Below are 7,337 nucleotides of genomic sequence, written 5' to 3'. Positions count from 1 at the left end.
TTAGTATTCATAGGTAAAAATTAGTTAAGAATAATACTACTTTTATATTTATTAAGGCTCTATTGAAAAGGCATTTGGTTTGATTTTTCTCAATGCAAAAAAAAAAATTCCATTATTCTTATAACCTCACACCTTCATTGAATGGATATGGGTTATCTAGAGGTCAAAAAAGATGACCATTTACCCCTTTCAAATTACAATTGTGTTTTCTTGCTATTTAAGTTATCTATATATCTTTATTCTAAGAATATACTATCTGAATAAAAGATAAATGTATTTCGCTATTTAGCTGTATTCAGTAAAGTAGAAAATGGTGAGTCTTATATTGTAAATATTTTCTAAATTTCCCTGAAGCGGATTTACTCTTCATGTGTATAGAACTTTTATTGTGCCAAAGTGGGTTAAAAGTGAAATGTTCCAGTTCAGAAATGTTATATGATAAATGAATATACTATCTCCAGTGTTTCTATGTATCATAGTACAACCTTTATGATTTTTTATTAAGTAAAAATTGTAATCTCCAGTTGTATATACACTACACTTTTCTGGGAAAGTTATAATACAGTAAATCTTCCCTAGTTTTAAAGCGCTGTGGCATGTGAGATAGCTTCCCTCTTAGCCAGGTAGTGAAAAATTATATTGGGATGACAGTAAATTATGCATTTCATTTTCCTGTTTCCCATCAGGAGATTTCAGCTTCTCTTCCTCCCTTCTCCCTTTATCATATAAATTATGTCAAATCAATGTTGTTTTGAATTTCTTTACTTTTTTCTTCATAATATAAAGGATGACACTGCTCATTATTATGTTTTACAGGCAGAAGGTTTTTCGCAAATACTCTCAGCAGTTTATGACTTTGTTTCAAGAATGGGATGCGGATATGCTGAAAGCCAAGACAGAAGGAGAAAAACTGGCTGTGGGTATCAGGCTTCACTTTATAATTACTTTATTGTAGCATGTCTCAAGTAGGAATGGAAAGTTAAGTCATGTTTTTTGAATATAGGTAAGAATGGAAATTTTCTGTTTCAGTGGTGAGCAGAAATATCTGAGCTTTATTATAAAAGTTAACACAGAAAATGTTAAAAATATTGATTGAAAAATAATCCTTTTAACTTAATGTATAATTGTTTTTTGCTAAATGTTAACCACATTTTTCCTCAAATATTTTCTTTTATATTTATAGAATTTGCTTCTGGAGCAACGGAAGTTTCATCAGGAAAATAGATTGATCCAGAGCAAGAGACTGAATAAGATTATAATGTTATATGATGAGTTCTTAAAGGTCTGTTGTATTTGGTAACAGAATACATTATTATAAAACATAATGTCCTTGGTTTGTATAAAACAGGAAATAGCAATTGTAACTATTGAAGATTTCTTTTATTGTCAAATATATTATATGAGTGTTCTATGGCACATTTGCTGCTAGAATTACTAGTGACTAAAAGTGGGTTTACATGCCAACTTACAATTATAAGAGAAGGCCAGGTTCACGACAGTATGAAAAAGCCACAGGTGGGGGCAAGATGCTTATGAATTGAGAACCCCATTCTTCCTTTAGCACATTGTCTTCATGACATCATCCTCTGCCTCATACAGATGCACACTTGTGTAGGAGGTGATGGGATCCTGGATATATCCCTTTTTTGTGGATGGGGTATTCTTTTTATTCATCTTATTTAAATACACGTTACTATGTATGTTAAGTATATGTCAAACACATGTCACTCTTCTAAGCTAATTGAGATGGTTTAAGTAGTAAGAGTTTAAAAGTAAATATTCTTTTAAAACTTTAGAATTATATGTATGAAAATTATATATATGAAAGAATATATATGAAAAATTATTCATCTGTATATAAAGTCATTTTATAAGTGATTCCAAGTAGACAACACATTGTTCTAATGCTCCCTGGGAACCAGTTTTTCATTGAGGTGAAGATTTCATAAAATACTGAGGGAGATTTCTCCTAAAGTTTATTACTACACGTCAGGACTTAGGGTAGGAGCTTCAGTATTGTCTTTGACTCCTCCAGAGTCTCTTCCCCTTCCTATCCAGTTATTTCTAGGCCCTGCAACTGTACTTTGTTTTCTTTCTTTGAATTCTTGCTGCTTCTCCCCTAGTTCAGGACCTCACCATTCCAGACTTGTACTATGACAGTTTGACCTGCTTCTGTCTTCTCCAGTCCATCCTTTACAGTTTTGCAATATCATCTTCCAACACATATACCTCCCCTCCTGAAAACATGTCCTTAGCTTCTCATTTTAAGATCTCAGGTATTCAACATCTGCCCCATAACAAGCCTCCCTTTATAGCTTCATACTTGCATTCTTTCTTTCCTCGCACCCCTCCACATTAGTTGCTTTCTCTGAACTAACTCACCATTACTTCCTTATGCTCTTCCTTTAGAGCACTTTTGATTTCTTCTTTCCTTTCCTTATCGAAATCTTATTCTTTTGCCATCTAAATAATTTTCAATCTTATTTTTCACTACATAGTTACAGCAAAATGTGCTTCCTTAATTGTTGTATAAAAACAATTAAGAACAATTATGATTTTGGTGCTATTTTTATTTAGGTTTTTTTTATTCTCACTGGGATAAGGAACAGGTCATGTATTCATTTTTAATTTCCTCCACAGCACTTAATAGAGTACTTTTTATATAGGATGCACTAGATGACTACTTGTTGAACGAAGAATAAAAATTTACAACATAAGTTTGTTTTTCATAACTTTAAGAAATCATATTACAGATCATTTTATTCCCTCCAATGGAATCATGTTACATTGATTATTAGTCACTATAAGCACATTGTTACCTGATGTTTAAAGCTTATTAGAGAGTTTTTAAATTATGGTATTTCATGAGATGGGGCTGTCAGTCTTTTCCTGTTTTTGCTCCACCTTGACTTTAGCTATTCATTAACCCATCATTTCCAGTAAAGTGGACTGCTGTTGCACTTGTCCACAACTAATATGTGACTCAACTATGAAGTTTAAAATTTTTCTTAAGTGGCTATTTTGATCTGCATACATTCGTTATAATCTTAATATTTGTAATAAATAATGAGCACCTGTGAATATTAAGTGTTGTTTCTTTTGAAATTTAATTGTACGAGTTTGGAATGTGAACTGAAAAGAGATGGTTTATAACAAGCTTGGATTTTTGTTTTAGGGTATGGAGGATATGGAGGAAGATTATGGACATTTTCTTACCAGTGAAGAAGGTGAACTTCAAAAAGAAATGGCCAAGTTCCAAGAAACATTGGTGGCGGGTGCTGTAAGTAGTATATATTTAATATTAATAACTAATGAGGGATGTGAACATTGGGGTGTTTTGTTTGTCGATATGTGTATAACAACTACCTAAATAATATTTTCTTTCCTGAAACAGCAAGAGCAAGAGCTGGCGATTGTTAAAATGTCTCTTCAATCCCTGTTATTCTAACTGAAGAAAGAACATGAACCTAAGTTATGTGATACAAATGCAGCAGGAACTACACTAAGCCACATTACAGCAGTTTAACAATTTCTAGTTGAAGTCAGCACATATTATTTACCGTTTGCTTATATAAGTGCAAGAATCCTTTTCTGTTAACCACCAGATGAATTAAACAGTTATGTGGGTAGAAGCAATCCCACAGTCATATGTATCAAGCTTTCGACCCTTTGGTAGCAATGGAGACTTTTTTTCTTTAACACTGTCAATTAACTTTTAGCAATAAATTGACTTTATTTTATGTTTTGTACCTGGCAAATCTGTGTCAGTTCACAAGGGTCAAGTGCATAAGTATGGAATATTTCATTGTTCTTCCTTATGGAAAAAAATAAAGAATATAGAATCTGTTTTGTATGTGTACCCTTTTGTGTTTTCATTAGGTTATAGGGCCAATTCCAATTAAGACAAGACTTCACAAGAAGATCTATTCTAGGGCCTTATGAAAGTTATTAAAAGCAACTTGGCTTTGCCTTCTTGAATGAATTAAACTGGTTAATAGCATTAATGCAAGTGAAGAAGACATAAATATCAGTGCACAGACATGGGTTTGTGAATGTCATTTCCACGAAGACATCAAAATGTCATTTAATTGGTGTTGGTTCACTCTTAAATTTATCCCTTTAGAATTGATTAAAAATTTTTCATTAACATATACATACACTTAATTTCTTATAGTTTATATTTTTCACATATCTTTAGAGATAACTTAATTGAAAATTTTGGTTTTTCTAGTTTGATATTCAGTGAGAATATGGGGATTTGATTGTATATTCATCTAAAACGATTAATTGGTGTACTTTTTTTGTAATGGACATTTTTATCTAAAAATTCAAAATATTTGGAAACGTAATCTAATGAATTCGAAATTATCTCAGACTATATTAGGAATAAGTCAGTTAACTGTATTCTTATTCTGAGTTACCGAAAATATTTTCATATTTTATTTTAACCTATTAGAGACAAAAACATACACCAATATTTTATTAGCATAGTAGTAATTAAAAGAAAATCAAGTTTAAAAATGTGCGCATGAATTTTTTTAATGCGGAGAGGGAGGAGGGAAGGGAAGAAGTAAGATTGTGAGAGAGATGAAGATGGGAGGGACCTGCAGGGTCAGGGGTCAGACCAGAAGGTCCACAGTCAACCAGACATTGAAGAAAAGGACTGGGGCAGGACTGAGCACTAAAACTTCTTCAACAATGTGTCATGACTTGTGAGCTTTTCTTCTTCCTAGGAGCCTGATAACCCTTCGACCAAGTACCAAGCCAGTAGAATAATTTTTTCCATCATATTTCCTTAGCCCTTTTTCCCCTTTACTGGGAAAAAGTTATTTTCACAACTGAGAAGAGAGGGTAGCACATTTCATATTCCCATATGTTAAAGACACAGATGTAATGTCTACACTATACCTATCCTGTATTTAAATGTCTTTTTACTATCAGCTTTATTCAAATCAGAATTCAAGAAAGATGTTTAGACTGTGTTTTCTTGATACATATTATAAATTTTTAAAAACCTATATTCTCCCTTCCCCTTTTCCTTTCATTTATTTGTTGAAGAGACTCAGTCATTGTGTCATTGAATTTCGGAAATCCTGGATATGGTTGATTGAACCCCTGTCTTCTTTCTTAACATATTCTTCTCACAGGTGTTGAGTGTAAACTGATAGAGCTTGAGGCTTCATCAATTCAGGCTTGAATATTTGGCAGTAAAATGTCATAGGTGGTGCTTCATAATTCCTATTGCATCCACCGCCTATCAGGAGATACTTAACATCTCTATGTCTTTTTTTTTTGTGGTTTTATGATAAAGCAGTTTTTCAGGTGTTATTAGCCTTCCACATTCATTACAAAGTTTCCTATTACCAGGTTGTAGAGGGGGTGAAGAAAGGCATAGTATTAGTAATGATGATAAGACAGCTAATATAAATCAGGTCTTGTCCCGGGAAAACCATGGTGCATGTTCACAGGGCATATCAACCACCACATGCTAGTTTTAGCAGCCAGTGAGAGTTATCACCTAGATCCAGTCATTCATTAGGTGTTGCAAAATGTTTTTTCTAACTTTATAATTTTTCTACATTCATTGCCTGAAATTATCCCATAAAGAATGACAATGTCTATGGCCATGCCATCCTGAACAAGCCCGATCCCATCTGATCTCAGAAGCTAAGCAAGGTCGGCCCTGGTTAGTACTTGGATGGGAGACCACTGAGGAAGACCAGGTGCTGTAGGTGTAAAAAATAAAAATAAAAAAATAAGGGATTGTAAACTGACAAGTTCCTTGCAATCTGTGAGGTCAACCAAGGGTTGCCTCGCCTAAAAAAAAAAAAAAAACCGAACTATTTGGTTTTCTTGAAATATGATTCATACATGAAACGTATAATTAATGCTTTGTTCATTCCCTTTTACAATGCTAGGGTGCTGACCCATCTTCAATCACTTAATGTGATCAAGGATTGTTTGGGGATTCTTTTCAGTATTTAATGTAGTCAAGGGTGTTAATGAATTTGTAAATCAAATCATTGCACTTATTATTCTTTTTTTAAAAGTCTTCCTACTTGTTTTTTTCTAGCTTTATTGAAATATAATAGACAATTAGGTGCTCTTATTTACATTATACGATTCAATGAGTTTTTTTCAATTATAGTTGGCATACAATAAAATAACAGTTTCAATTGTACAGCATAGTGATCAGAGATCCACATAACTTGCAAAGCGATCACCCTACTAAATCTAGTGCCCCACTTCCCCCTTACATATTTATTACATTATTAACCATCTTCCCCATGCTATACTCTATATCTCCATGTCTATTCTGTAACTATCTGCTCGTACCTCTAATTTCTTTGCCTTTTTCTGCCATCCCCCCAACCCCCTCTCATGTAGTAGCCCTGAAAATATTCTCTGTATCTATGAGTTTATCTCCATTTTTTTGTTGTCATTTATGTTCTTCTTTAGATTCCACATGTACATGAAATCATGTGATATTTGTCTTTATCTGACCCATCTCATTCAGCACAATACCCTCTAGGTCCATCAAGGCAATATCTTTTTCCATCCCCTTCCCTTTAGTCTGTGTTTTAATCAGAAGTGAGTCTCTTGTAGGCAGCATATGTAGGGGTCTTGTTTTCTTATCCATTCAGCCACTCTATCTTTTGGTTGGAGCATTTAATTCTTTTCTGTTTGAGATACTCGTTGATAGGAATGTAGTTATTATCATTCTTTATTCCTGTTTTGGATACATGTTTTTTCTTCTTAAAGAAGTTCCGCCAACATTTTGTGTAACACTGGCTTGGTGTTGATAAATTCCCTTAGCTTTTTCTTTAGTCTGAGAAGCTCTTTATCTGTCCTTCAACTCTAAATGATAGCTTTGCTAGATAAAGTTTTCTTGGTTGAAGATCCTGAGTTTTCATGACTTTGACTATTTTGTGCCAAGCCCTTCTGTCCTGTATAGTTTCTTTTGAGAAATCAGCTGCCAGTCTTATAGGTGCTCTCTTTTAAGTAATTAACTGCTTTTCTCTTGATGCTTTTTCTATTTTTTTAAATTAAGTTTATTGGTATTACATTGGTTAATACAATTATATAATATTCAGGTGTACATTATAATTTGACATCTGCATATTCTATTGTGTGTTTATCACCCAAAGTCCAGTTTCCATCAGCTACCATATATTTGATCCCTTTTACCCACTTCACCCTACCCCTACCCCCCTATATTTGACCCCCTTTACTGTGTCTATCTCCCCCCTGCTCCCCAACCCTCTACCCTCTGGTAACCACTAGTCTATAGTCCATGTCCATGAGTCTCTGTTTGTCCTGTTCATTTGTTGCTTTTA

At 33.6% G+C, this 7,337-nt stretch overlaps 1 pseudogene; it reads left to right on the top strand.

The window, feature by feature from the left end:
- The first annotated feature begins 5,616 nt into the window (after positions 1 to 5,616).
- Positions 5,617 to 5,735, top strand: LOC112470971 (annotated as a pseudogene).
- Positions 5,736 to 7,337: the final 1,602 nt, after the last annotated feature.

Source organism: Pteropus alecto, unplaced genomic scaffold, assembly GCF_000325575.1.
Source record: "Pteropus alecto unplaced genomic scaffold, ASM32557v1 scaffold1430, whole genome shotgun sequence".
NCBI lineage: Eukaryota > Metazoa > Chordata > Mammalia > Chiroptera > Pteropodidae > Pteropus > Pteropus alecto.
The sequence above is the reverse complement of the archived record's forward strand: the minus strand, read 5'-3'. Positions and strand labels throughout refer to the sequence as shown.